Below are 13,917 nucleotides of genomic sequence, written 5' to 3'. Positions count from 1 at the left end.
AGGAGGGGGCACTGAAGAATCTGTTGTATAGGATAGAATTGGACATACAGCATGACTTCATATAAATGTGTGTTCAGATATGTATATGTAACTTTAAATGTAAGTATGTGTATAGAACTTGTATATTTCAGAGTTAAGGTGGGTACGTGTGTGTATTCATCCTAAATTTGAAGCAAAAATCCCACCAGTAGCACAGGGTGCACTACATTTCTGCATCTTTGTTTAGAAACTAGGAATTCTTAGATAAATGATTGACCCCAGGATCAGTTCAGGGAAGGTACAAGGTAAGCTTGGAACATCTTGCTGATGCCAGAAGGTTAGGAAGTACTCAAAATAATGATAAGAGCATGTCAAAAGGAGACAGGATCGAGCCTGAAGGAGTCTCACAGGCTACATCTGGGACTAGTTGAGCACAAAATAAATAGTGATATGAATATATTATTACCTACTTAATAAGATAGAAATCTATGAGCCTGTACTGAAGAAGCAGCAGCAATGCCAGAAGAGAGGAAGAAAGAGGGTGAGGGGAAGGAAAGCAGAGAGGAAAGAGGGGTGACTCTTCACCAGAATGTTGACAAAGGCAGACAAACTAGTGGAAGTAGAAAGATCACCATTTTGCAATCATCACAGTGGTTGGGGCAAGAATTATCAATAGGTGCTAAATTCAGGACAGAGGGAGGGTTGATGAGGAGCAAAACATTTGCATGTCCAAGTGCAAGTGTCTCAGCAAAGGTTGCTTCTTAGCTCAAGGGAAAATAATAAATAGGTAGTGCAGTAACCAGACAACACCTTGACCAGGAAAACAGTTTGTTTCACCAATGAGGGACAGACAGCATGCGGCTCCAGATACGATATACTGAAGGATGCAGGGTTCCAGCTGGAATCTGAACCTAACCATGAAAGAACATCTGACCCTCCCAAATTGAGGGACAGTCTACATTCTTACCCGTTCTTCAGCAAGACATCCATCTCGTGACAAAGAAAGCTGAAAAGCCACTCCTGCTGAAAAGTTACTGAAAGAGATTTGACAGTATGTAGACAAATGCATTACATGATCAGACACTGAAAGGAAACTTTTGGAATATGGACTGTCCAGTAAATAATACAGGGTGAAGATGAAACATTCCGTGACAAAAGTATTATAATTCTGAAGAGGCCGTATGAAATCTTGGTTTAGCACAGTGTATCCTTCCCCCACCGCCCTGCCTTTCACCAGTGAATAAGCAGGTATACCCCAACAGGGACAGAGGGGCGTCCAAGAGAAGGCCAGGGAGGGTGGCCCCGGAATTGTCAAGTTTAATCTGCTAAAAGAATATGTAATTTAAGTGCTTCCAGACTTCTATAGTGGATACAATTGGCAAGAACATCTCCCTAGGGGACCCTGGAAAAGCTTTGGCCATGTGGAAGCCTAGAATCAAAGGGTGTGGTCTTCCTCTGACCCTCAGCCAGAATGGACACCGCCCAGAAGGCTAAGACCCAAAACTCTCACCATCTGAAGCTCAGTGACCTGTGTAAATCTGACAGCAACCCCAGGGCCCTGTGACCATCCCCCCAGTCCCAGCCAGCCACAGGAGCCATGGGCAGCCACTCCAGTGACTCACCCAACGTGGAACGGGGGGAGGGTGGGGAAATGGGAAATGAGTGATCACTCCTGTTCAGATGTATTTCTCTTCCTGGAGATTTACTCTGGATTATTGCATCTGACACCATTCACATACCGAGAGTGGCTTTTGTACAGACAACAAAAGGAAAATGCAAGAGTGCTTTTATTTCACTCTCTTAGAGATTTATTTAGTTGGAGTGTATCTGGCATCAGTACGCCCACGGGCTCTGTCAGACCACATTGGCAGGAGACAGCACAGACCAAGTAAGGAGTTTGCATTTTCCATGTCTTCAAGTTTCTGCAGCAGTTCCAGAATTTCACAACGTCCTCTCCCGCAGCCAGGTGAACACCAAGTGATTCCAGTGGCGCACGCAGGGGTGAAGGAAGGGGGAGAGACAGAACAGCACATGGAAATTCAAAGAGAGGAGCCTGACGTCTATGATGACAACCTTTGTCGTCTCCTTTAGTTCTTCCAAAAGTACTCGTTGCTGTGCACTTGAATCTCTCTTGACGTCAAGAAGCATGATTGGTTCAGGCTATTAACAAGGACTTGGAAAGGAGAAGCCTGCTCACTGGAGTCAAAGCAATGCTGCCTCTGCTGGGGTCACACGGAGAAGAAAAGCAGGACCACATTTTATCTCTAAAACGGGGGTGACCCAGAGCATGGCCTCTCAAACGGCTTAAGTGGCTAATAGCAGTGACACTCAGGGGCCGGAGCAAATGCTCTTTAAGTGATTGTTTGACAATGAGCAACCCAATTGACAGTTAAGAGGCCCATTTTGTCCTCTCCTTCTTTTAAACACTACCATGAAATTCCCAGCTGATAATCACAAAGGGTTCCAGTGTTTTACAAAAACAGTCTTATCAGCCCCAAGTCCAAAATGCCACTACAGCCTCGTCACCTCTCACCTCTGAGAAGTAGGAAAATGTCAGTGTCTCCAGAACAGCTCGAGCTCAAAACTGAGAACGTCCCACTTAAACGACTTTTCCAAGCACAGCTTCTTCTCTTAGCTGGCCTCTAGAATCTGTTATCTCCGGACAGGGAAGGTTAAGACAAATGAACTTGCAGCCTTCAAGGAGGAAGACTGAGAGTGACTCAAGAGTCTTTTTCTCTCCAGACAGGGAAATTTCCTCCCCAGGCACAGGAAAGGCAGAAAGTTAAAGTTGCCTGGCTAAGGGAAAAGAACATAGCTTTGAAGATATTATTGTCAATAACGCACTTTCTGTATTGGCCACAGCTCTGGAGAAGGGATCTCTACTCCCAATGCATACAACTAGGAAAACAGTCTGCAGCTCAGGCACCTGCCTCCCTTTTCCAAGGAATCCACAAGGGGCTATAGTTGGACGCCATGAGCACGGTGAGCCACTGACTAGTTGGGACCAGCTGGGGGCCTTGGAAAAAGTGTCCTATTTGTTGCTGAAGGTGAGAACGGAGTGTGGACCCCAGAGAGCCTCTCATCTCCCAGATCAGGGATCATTCTCTCGTCAGAGCAGGGTTAAGCTCTTGCAAGCCGCACAGGCCCAGGAGGACTACTTACCAGATAGGTCACACAGCCACGCCCAGGGCAGCTGCATAGCCTGATTTTAGAATAATACATGACCATAAAAATTGTAAAAATTCAGTTTGTTAGAATTCCTCTGGAGAGCACATGAATGAGGACAGGGCAGCCAGCTGGCTAGTGGCCATCCCATGCACAAAGGCAGGAGCCAGCTGTGCCAGGTGTCTTGAAAGTTATCCTACCTTTGGTCCCCCAGTCCCTCCATGGCAGACAGTACTGATGGCAGGCAAAGCCAGCCAGTCATGTGTTTCTGTCAGAGAGGTTCGAAATAAAAAGCAGGTGATGGGAGGGAGGTGACATTTGTGTTGAGGGTAAATAATCAGCCTTGGGTTTTTCTTCTCCCATTCATGTTCACAGGGCTGGGCAGGCAGAAGTTTACTGACTTTCCTAACATTCCTTCTTCTCCATAAAAATGTGAGTCCTGGCTAGGTAGGATTTCTCTCCCTCCTTGATAGGCAGACCTAAGAGAGTCCAGTCAGCCACTTGCCACTCCCCAAAGCACAGACCTGGCATGACTCGATTTCTGACCATGGGGCATTACTCCGCTCTGAGAGCAGCTGGCACCAGGAGGAAACATGCCAAAGAATTTTTCTCCATGAAATTACGAGGTGAGCTGAAAAAACACAACTAAATCATCCCTAGTCCAGAGTTCACATGAGCCCCTAGACTGAAAAAATAACTTTGCAGGACTGGATTCTCAACAAACTGTTTGGCCAAATACCAGAGGGCCTCTCTCTGATTTCAGAGATGAGGAGGTAGGAACACTCCGGGCTCAGATAAGCAAGAAGATAATCACCTACAAACAAGCTCCCTTGGCTTTCACAGACAACACTCCTCTTTAAGGCAGAGTAAAGGAATCCGGGCCAGACAAGCTGGCCAGTTACTACCTGCTGAAGGCCAGGTGGAATCATGCTCAGGAGTATCATGTCCAGGGTCCTGCCTCTTGGACAGCAATGGAGGGGACAGAGGCTGGAGGGTCCCTCTGACAGCAGAGACCAGACTATCCCGGGTCTTTCCCTGACAGTGTCTAGGGAGCGCTGTGTTCTCATAATGAGGGCTCCGTGCAGGCCACCCTGCCCCACAAGCAGCATCAAGCATCCATGTCATGTTTAATGCTCATGCATGCTACAGGCGGGTGGGGTTGAGAGTGATGCAAGCTTTGTGTATAAAACCACCACAGAATGAAGAAATATTGCATCTTCAACTGGGCCAAACGCCTGCCTGTGGGCCAACAGCAGCTGGGAATCTCAACCCTTTCCAACAAGGCATGGGGGAAAACATGACCCTCGACCTCCCTCCCCAAAATAGGAATGTGAGTACCATCAACTCACACTATCCTCAGCACTGTGAACCAGATGAGATATTCTCAAAGTCAGGCCAAATCCATCCTCAGCCTCAGTCCACCCAAGACCTAGAAGGAGGTTTCCTTTTGCAGCCAGAAAGTTCAAAAACGTGGCTGCTCCCCCATACTGGAAGCCACCAAGATCCCTATTTCCCTAGAGACTGCCCTAAAGAACGATTGTGCAGAGAAATCCAAGCCTGTCCGTAGGAAGCATCCAGCCCTTCAGAACAGGACTGCTCCCCTGTGATATGTGCGAATGGCCCGTGGCTGACGGTGGGGAGAAGGTATGGCACCCTCTTCCACTCTGAAGCTCCTACGCCCTTGTTCCTGACCTCCGGCAGAATTCCCCACACTGCCTTTACATCCAGACCCTGGAAGACTCCCTACAAAGAAGGAAAAGGAGAGGCCTAGGCAAAGCCTGCTCCCCGTAGCAAGAAGCTAGACAAGCTGGTTCATATTCCCCTTCCACAAGGTACAGTGGCCAAGCAGGGCCACCACGCAGGAGAACTCTGTCTAGACGAAGGGACAACTCGCTGCCCTCCCATGGTGGCACTACATCAGGCGCTCCCTAGACACTGTCAGGGAAAGACCCGGGATAGTCTGGTCTCTGCTGTCAGAGGGACCCTCCAGCCTCTGTCCCCTCCATTGCTGTCCAAGAGGCAGGACCCTGGACATGATACTCCTGAGCAGATCGCCTGCGACTGTTCCCTAGCTCAGTTGTGGTAGCTTGGCCAGATAGGGACCTAGGAAGCTCAGGTAGACCAGCTGGGGGTGGGGGGAGGCTTGGGACACAGCTATGGGTCTTCCAGCACCCAGAATGTGGGCGCAAAGAAGACATTTAAAATTCTAGGCCGGTTTGAAAGCGCTGCTCCTCGGGCGGCGTCAGCACCGCTGGCGGCCAACAGGTGGCAGGAGAGCTTCGGGCAGCGCTCACCTGAGGGCCCCGCCGGGTCCCAACGCCACTGCTTGCAGAGGCCGAGATCCGGCTGTCGCTGAGCAGCAGCGGGAAGACGGAGACCCTGGGGACTGCAAGAGCGAGCGAGAGAGCGGGAGAGGCGCAGAGCAGAGCCGGCGGTGGGAGCATCGAGCCGGTGTCCTCCGCTTCCCCGGCGCCTTGGAGGCGCGCTAGGCCGGCGGAACCCACGCCGCTTGCGGCTCCCCAGCTACACGCGGAACACTGCGGGGACTCAGCCCCACCGGGCTAGCACCCTGCTATACCGCCTGCAGCCGAGCAGTGCAATCGTGCGATCTGCCCTGGAGCTCGTCCTCTGTCTGAGGGCGGCTTTTGAATTATTTGTAAGGAGCTAGAGTCTGAGGGGAAGTGGCTGATGGAGGTGAGAGGGAACAGCCCAGAGATATGGGGTCGCGGCTGTCATCAGCACCCTTTCTTGGTTTCTTGGTACAAGCTGTGACGATAAAATTACGGTTTTTTTAAAAAAACCGGAATGGTAACAGTGGAATTTTTCCTCTTTATAAATAACATTTCCTACCACCAAATTCCTTAGCTGACAGAGGGAACCCCTCAGCAATGCCACAGCACTTTATGATGTATCGCCCCACACGTTACAGACAGCGAAAGGAATCCATCAGCTTTAATTTGTTCTGCTCTGGTCAGAACTGAGGTCTCTAGAAGCCTTCCATGTACCTTCCAATTTTAAGTTTGAGAACCCTAAACTAATGATGTGAAACTAATGTAGTGTAACACCAAGTGCCCTCTCTGCCAGTAGGAAATAATTTCTTCAGTGCTTCTAAAAACCAAACCAAACCAAACAAATAAATCAAATGATTTTACAATGTGGAAAAGCCGAGAGCAGGCTGGGCTGCAGCTCTGTTTGGGGGAGGCGGGCGGTCTGAGCAGCTCGGAGTGGCTCAGCCACCAGGCCAGGAGCAGCTTTGCCGGGCTGGGTGTCTGCAGCTGGGACTCAGCTCTGGCCCAGCACGCCTCGGGAAAACAATCTGGGCCACAAATTCAACATGACAGTTTTAACAAATACGATTTCAGCTTTTATATTTGGATTTAGGAAGGGGATGATGGCCTTACCCCGGAATCACGATTAAATAATAAGCTTATAACATATTTGCTGACGGCAATATAGACCCTACTTCAAATTAACTTTAAAGCGTGCTGCCGATCCTGCTTATGCTTAGAAGGGAAACAAAGCTGGTGGCTGGGCTGACCTAGTCAAAAGGGAACTGTACAGAACCATACACAACATGGATGGGAGCTTTTGCTACCTGAATGATAGAACAGCCTTTAAAATTCAAGTTGGTTCTTTAAAGATTTACAAGAATTTTTTTTCTCCTCAACTGATTAGCATATCAATTTAACATTTAAAGCAGACTAAGCTCTGACAATTTTAGATCTCAGAAGTATAAGCATTTTTAAATGCATTTATGTTACTGTAGAATTGCAATATTTGTTAATGAAAGAATTGGTTGCATCTGTCTATTTACAGGTTTTTAATATCCACTAGTCATTTGACCAATGTAGAAAGCAAATAAATATTTTCCCCCTCATGTCATTTTTTTAATTTCCCAGAAACAAGCTTTCCTTTATTATCTGTGACCTACTCAAATGAGAATTATTGTTAAAAAGTTACAGGTCTTTATACCTGCTGGAGTATTTAGAGCCCAAAGCACTATATTTCTCTGGAACATTTTTGTTGAGCTTAAACACAGTCTTCCCTACCTATCTTATATTACTTGGGGTTGGGTAACATATATCACTTTGGAAAAGATAAACAGGCTACCATAAAAGAGAGGAAATAAATAACTCTTAAGGACGCCTTCAATTCCAGCAATCAGAAAGTTACCATTACCAAAGTACTAGAAAACATTTATTTTGGAAAATGCAAACAAATAAAGAGCAAACCTTCAAGAATTAACTGAAGACCCAAATAATACAACTGTTGGTCACCATGTGTCCATGTGGGGGAAAAGTTCACACAAAATTAAGCTTACATTTATCGCAGAAATTAAGGTTGTCTGAATCGACGCTGGCAACTTGGGTCTACAAATCGTTTATTACTCACTCATCCAGCAGAAGGAAGGCGTCTGCGGGAACCTTTTGTATGTGTGCCTCTGCCTTTCTGAAAGCACAGGCACAAAAGAGAAGCCTTCGATGCTGTTGTTTTAAAATGATTACAGCTAATACCTGACCATGGCAGATTTTCCTGTCGTTCACCACTTTAACATCGGAAGCATGTGATCAGCCCTCCAGATGTCCATTATTAATTGCATGCCCTTTGATGTCTGAACGTCGATGGAATCTACAAAGGCATTAACGTAAGAAAATATGCCTCCTGAAAAATTCCCAGGTCACTGGCGGCGATCGGCGCACGTTCCCCCATTTGTCTGTTCACCTTCAGTGGCACTGTGAGTGAAAAAAATTTCAAGACTTGTTTAAAAATCCTACTTCATGTGGGGGGAGAAAACGGCACCTTTTCTCATTCAAGAAGTGTCTATAATTAAAAGAAGCAAGTCTAAAATGCTTAAGTTTGGGAATTTGCATGAACAGAACTATAAAGAAAGAAAAAAGCCACAGAAAGGGGAGAAGAAAACAAAGATTAAACAATTCCCCTGGACAAGTGAATAAAGACACCTCGAATATGTGCATTTCGTTGATGTTTATTTTCTCCCAAGAGACAACTTTATTTTTTTAAAGGCTTATCATGAGGGAAATCGCTGACTATAGGTAAATTTCTTTTCTCAGGCGGAACTCAAATAAAGAGAGATATTGTTATAACATGGTTTCTTGTGTGCAATTTCAAAACAAACAGACTTTTGTTTTTATAAACCATTTATTTGGGGGGATTTATTTGAAGAAAATTTTTCCTTTGCAAAGAAAAATTTATAAAAAGCTACATGTGTAGATTACTTGACCCACTGCCTATCATAACATCTTTACACATCTCAAGGATTTAGCATAGTGAAAGAAAAAGAGTAAAGAGGGTTTGAAGGTTAGCCCAGCACGGCTTGCATGGATGGTTGCTTTCCTATGCAGAGCTCAGGAATACATCCACCCCAGAAATACTTACCATGAAAAAAAAAATTTGAGCCACTCATATTGAATTCTTGCACATTTTTGAGCGAAGTCTTTTTGCCATCTGGAATTAAATATGCTAGCAGAGCTTGTATTTTTAATTAGATTTTCTATTAATATCTGAAATTCTCTCAAAGCAAAAACAAACAAAAAAGAACACAAAAAACTGAACAATCTAACCTCTTCATAAATAAAGATGGAGTAAGGCAGCTTAAAAATACTAATTTTTGAAGCAAAAAATTTCTTCCAAAGAGTGAAGCTGAAAAAAATTATTCCACTCTTTGTCCTTCTCAGAGTTAAACTAACGCACGACAGATCTACAAAAAAAACTGATCATGTATCCATTATCTGAAATGATACACAACTAAAAGTAAAGTAAATATTTAAAACAATCTTCCTGCTCTAAAGAAGAATTGGAAAATTAAACATTTACAGGCAGGAATTTTGGAATCTCGATTTCTGTACTCTATGCTTTGCAGGGGTACAAAATAAATGCAGAGATGGAGTTCCCAATTGTTTAAAGATTCCCTCTGCAAATAACATCATGGCTTCTATGTGTACAAGCTCCGCAAATATAACCATGCATTAGCTAAATGTAAAAACTCTGAGTTCCCAGTAAATCTAAATATGTACAAAATTAAAATTGAAACAAGGAACAAGTCTAGTGTTAGTCCTTTCAAAATACTAATTTAATAACTCTCCAAGAAATAGAGTGTTTTAGGAAAGGCAACCCAGATGTCAGCATATAAAATCAAGCTATAAAGTGCCCTTCAAATATATTTCAATCATTTTTAAATATTTACATTTAATAAGGACAAGTTTTTATGGCAAGAGAAAGGTAATTACACTTATCATTCATGGAAAAATGTAGTTTTAATGGCTTATATATTGATTTCCAAAGGTGAAATAGTAACCTAAAATATGTCATTGTCTTTTTTTCTTGTGTTCAGCAATTTGTGTTTGGTGCTTTTTGCAAAAGCAAATATGTAACGCTAGATGTGTCACTCATAGGGCTGAAGCCGTTGTTAAAAAAAAAAAAATATTCATTCACACACATTGGCCCCTCATTTCTCCACATCTCCTATTATGCCGAAATGAAACTTCAAGAATTTGTGCTTTGGGGGATAATTAGAAGAATCTTATCGGACTTTTATAGCCCTTCCTAATGAGGCTATTTATTTGGCAAACATTAGCCCAAATGATTGGTATCACCTTGATCAGGGACCTTATTGAAGCTGCGCCCCTCTTGCCTGCTCTACACAAAAGCCTATCTTATCAACTGAACAAGCCTGGTGCAGGCAAGTTGTGGCTTCTGAAAATTCACCAGGGGTCAGCCTTCATTAGTCAGAAATTCTGCAGCTGGGAGTCAAGGCAAATTCAGGCTGGGTGACTTTGAGGCCAGTTAACCCTGCTACAACTCAGGGTGGTAGGTTGCTGGGAAGATGGGGTAGAAAGCATCAGAAATCATCTGGGTGAGTCTTAGGGGAAATATCACTAACATCTAGCGTGCAGAGCCACCCCTGGGAAGGACCCAGGCCTCCAGTTCCCAGAGGCCTTCCTCCAGCTCTCAAAGACACACTCGAGGGACTGCAGAGAGCAGCACAAAATAGGCCTTCTCTACGTGTCGTGCCAGCTGGGAAAGCAAGTCCAAGGAGCTGCTTACCTGTCCCCAAATACCTCCCTCTTACTAATGGCCTCTTTATTCTAATGCTTTGACATAATCCTGGAGAAGGAGTCTTAATTTGATTAAAAGTGATCTGAAAAGTGATTTAAAATGAATTCATAAATAAAATACTCTCACCTCTAGCAGGGAGAGCAAAAGGCTTTGCATGTCTGGGCTGGGCAGCCCTGACACACTCTGGAACTCTAAGAAGGGCAGACTAGAGAAATAAACAAACCATTCGGGACAGCTTTTCAAAATCCACCAATGTGGAATTCCCAGTCCAAGGCTTCTGACTTCATTTGGGCAACCAAGCTGAAGGGGACAAACTTGAGGTGGGATGACAGGGGTTAGGTTTGCAAATGACCTAAGGTGGATAAATATTTGTAAAACACTTTGAGAGTTAACGAGCTACACAAGCACCCCAGCTACAGAAAAGGCCTCCATTTCGTCACTTAGGAAATTTTGGGGGTGTGGAGGAAGGCTGATATTTGAGGCCCAAATCAAAATGTGGCCTGAAGGAGCAGACCCTTAGGGCCCATGGCCAGGCTCCGGGTGGCAGGAGGCTCCATAAAGAACACTTTATCGTGAATTTGTCCCAAGACAGAGGAATTTTTAAATTCCAATTTCGGCTGCAACTGAGCAGCTTTTTCTCCATCGGAAAGCCCACCTGTGGGTTCTCTCTTGGAATGCCAGATCACCATTCCTTCCCAGCCAAGCTGTTGGAGCCCTAGAATAATGGTAAGGTAAAATAGCCACTCTGAAAGACGGTCACCCTCCTCCTGAGGCCTGACAATATCTGATCCTTGGAAGGGAGCAAGGACTGGGGCTGTTGGGTTGGCCTCACTCTCTTTGTCAAAGACAGGTCACTCTAACCACAAAAACAACTCTCGAAATTGGCACCGCTTCCATCACCATAGCAACTGGCGCTTCTAGAAAGGCTAACGCACTAGTTTGAGATTCACAGCCAAATTAGAATTTCTGCAGCTCAGTTTGCTCCTCACTTGTCCTCTACCCTTCCTCTGGGACCTTCAAGAGCTCAGGCCCCAGGCGGCTGGAAGACTGTGTGCAAGCAGAAGCCCACAGCTCCCACATTCTGCCCATTAAGAGGGGCTGTTCAAGGGTGGCCCAAATACCACCCCTCTGAGACAGGTGAGCCCCCAGGACTGCCCCTGTGTTTCCATGGCAACAGAATATTTGTCAGACTGAGTTCTCCATGGAGGAGGGGAAGCAGGAAAGGTCATCCTCCATCCCTGCATGGAAGCCACTAGCTTAGGGAACACTTAGGCTTCATTCAATCAGAAAAGGCCAAGCCAGGCTCTGTACACCGCGGCAGTGGGCTTGAGATGCTTGGTCCCCTACACTGGCAGACTGGTGAGGAGAAAGGCATTTAGGGTCCCTTATGCCCAAAACAGCCACAGGAGTAGAAGGTATACAAGTGCAGATGTACCTGAAAACATGGATTCTGCCAATCAGGCACCCTGCAGCCCTTTACGTATGTACCTTGCTTTTTAGCCCCCGCCCCAACGCCAACAAGGAAATATTGGGGGTGTGCAGGACCAACCTCCAGACCAGAGATACAGGGTTTGGCAAGGCCACAAGGAACCATTTGGTCTAAACCTTGGCCTCTAGGACACATCTTTGGCTGCGTCAGTCTCACAGGCTGGGCGAGATATCTGTTGCGGACTGTCTGGGTCAGTAACAACTTGCAGTGAGTGCCTATTCTGCAAACTAAGAGAGACTGGAGATGGGCTATTAGCCTCAGCTCCTTTCATGTGGAATTACTTCTACTGGCACTAATATGCCATCATTTGAAACCCTTAACCCAAACGGACGGGTGCCCGCCCCAAGTCAGGCCTGCCTGGACCAAGGCAGCGAGCTCCATGTGCTAGCTATTACGGGGTTGTTTGGGCCCGGCCCCAGTCGGTATTTGTTGCTGTGCACTGAGAAACTGCTGTCAGGAAATGTTCTTTTCTAAATTACATAATTAGGGTATTGGGGAGTGTAGTGAAGGCAGATTAGGGGCATCACTTGTTCTTACTGCAAGCAATGATTCAAAGCACATAAGTAAACACTTAAACTATGTGAATGGTTTAATATTGATTAAACAATGATCTCCAAGACTAAACTCTAAGCATGGTAGGTAGAAGGCGCTGGAAGGAGAAAAAACAAAGTCAGCTTAATAGTGTGCATTGATTTACAGAGAAGTGTGGACTTTGACCCGACAGATCAAAATCAGGATTTGCAATGATTACCTAAAATAAAGTCCTAGAGTCCCTCCCCTGCAAGCTGATGGTGGGGTTGGGGGCTAAAATCACCTGGGTCGGGGGTCAAGTTCTTCCCTCAGAGAGACCCGCTTCTCACCCACACCCACTTCCAGAAATGGAGGCTCAGGCAAAGTTCTGGCTCAAATTGCATTTCATTTATTGTTTCTAACTACGGGCCATGGACTTCAACTTGATTAGAAAATTGTGCTGACGCTTCCTGTGAAGTCTCTTCCGAGCCTTCCCGAGGAGCCTGAGGAGGGAATTTTCTGCATACACCCATTTCTTCTGAATGGCATTCCCACTGCTTGGCAGTGCTCATGGCCAAACATCTGCCCAGATGCCGGGGAGGGAGGCTCAAGAAGGAACCACAGGAAGCAGCTCGGGCTCCAAGTCCCTTGCAGGAGGGAAAGCAGGCTCCCTGCAGGGCAAGGTTTGGAGAACAGAGAGCAGCTCCCCACTCGCTCCTAGGGACCTGCCACCAGCTGTCTTGGGCCTTTGTCAAGTGAAGGCCCCAAAGTCACCACTCACTCATCTGAATCACGACAGTCTACTCGTTTCTCTGTCTCCAGGCCTACCTTTTCCGGAGTTCCCCGTGCCTCATCTGAGCTCAGGGTGGAGGCCGAATGGAGACAAGGGCACCTTTAATGACAGTAACAACAGCTAAAACCATGGTGAGGTTTTTAAAGTCCAATCTGTTATGCATTTCCAACTCAGATCCATCACACTGCATCACAACTCTCAGTGGTAGGTGTCGCTAATTATATAACAAAACTGAGGCTTAACAAGGGCAACGTGCCCTGGATTACAAAGCAAATTTATAAATGTTGTTAATTTATAGCTCTTATTTTACACTAGATAATATTTGAAATATTTCTCAAGTCTTAACTATAATATTTAGTATCACTTTGAGTAGTAGGTATGATTATTCTTGTCTTAAACAAGTTCAGACACAGAGAAGTTACATGGTCATATAGCCCATAAGTGACCAAGCCAAGCTTCTAACCTGGGCATTCTGACTCCGAAGTCCGAGTTCGTAGCCTGTTCACAGGAGAGATGGCAGTCCCTGCAAAGGAGGGGAGCAAACCCTGCCAGCCTGCCGTACTACGTGCCTGTGTGTGAGGCCACAGCCGTGGCACTGTGCTGAGCTGCAGTGAGCACAACCCCTGCTCTGCTGTGCAGAGACGGGTATAAAACCTCCCCTCTTTGTACCTCACCTACCACCTGGACCCTGAAGTGGTAGCAACCCAGGGACCCTCCACGGTCTCACACTCAACCCATGGAGGACTCATGGGTTGCAAGTAAATCTGCCAAGAGGCCTAAGAGACTGGGGTCGGGGTGGGGGAGCCGTGTCACTCCCCAGCCTCCTCCCACCCTGCATCTCTTTCCAGCTTTGGCCCAAGGCTGATTGGACTCTACTGGGAAAATCCCATTGTCCCTGCTGTCC

At 46.0% G+C, this 13,917-nt stretch overlaps 1 pseudogene; it reads left to right on the top strand.

The window, feature by feature from the left end:
- The window catches only part of LOC102029940, a 17,348-nt pseudogene extending 11,715 nt beyond the window's left edge, over window positions 1–5,633 (top strand).
- Window positions 5,634–13,917: the final 8,284 nt, after the last annotated feature.

Source organism: Chinchilla lanigera, unplaced genomic scaffold, assembly GCF_000276665.1.
Source record: "Chinchilla lanigera isolate Chin_1 unplaced genomic scaffold, ChiLan1.0 scaffold00007, whole genome shotgun sequence".
In the NCBI taxonomy this organism is placed as follows: Eukaryota; Metazoa; Chordata; class Mammalia; order Rodentia; family Chinchillidae; genus Chinchilla; species Chinchilla lanigera.
Note: the sequence above shows the minus strand (reverse complement) of the source record. Positions and strands in the feature narration are given on the sequence as shown.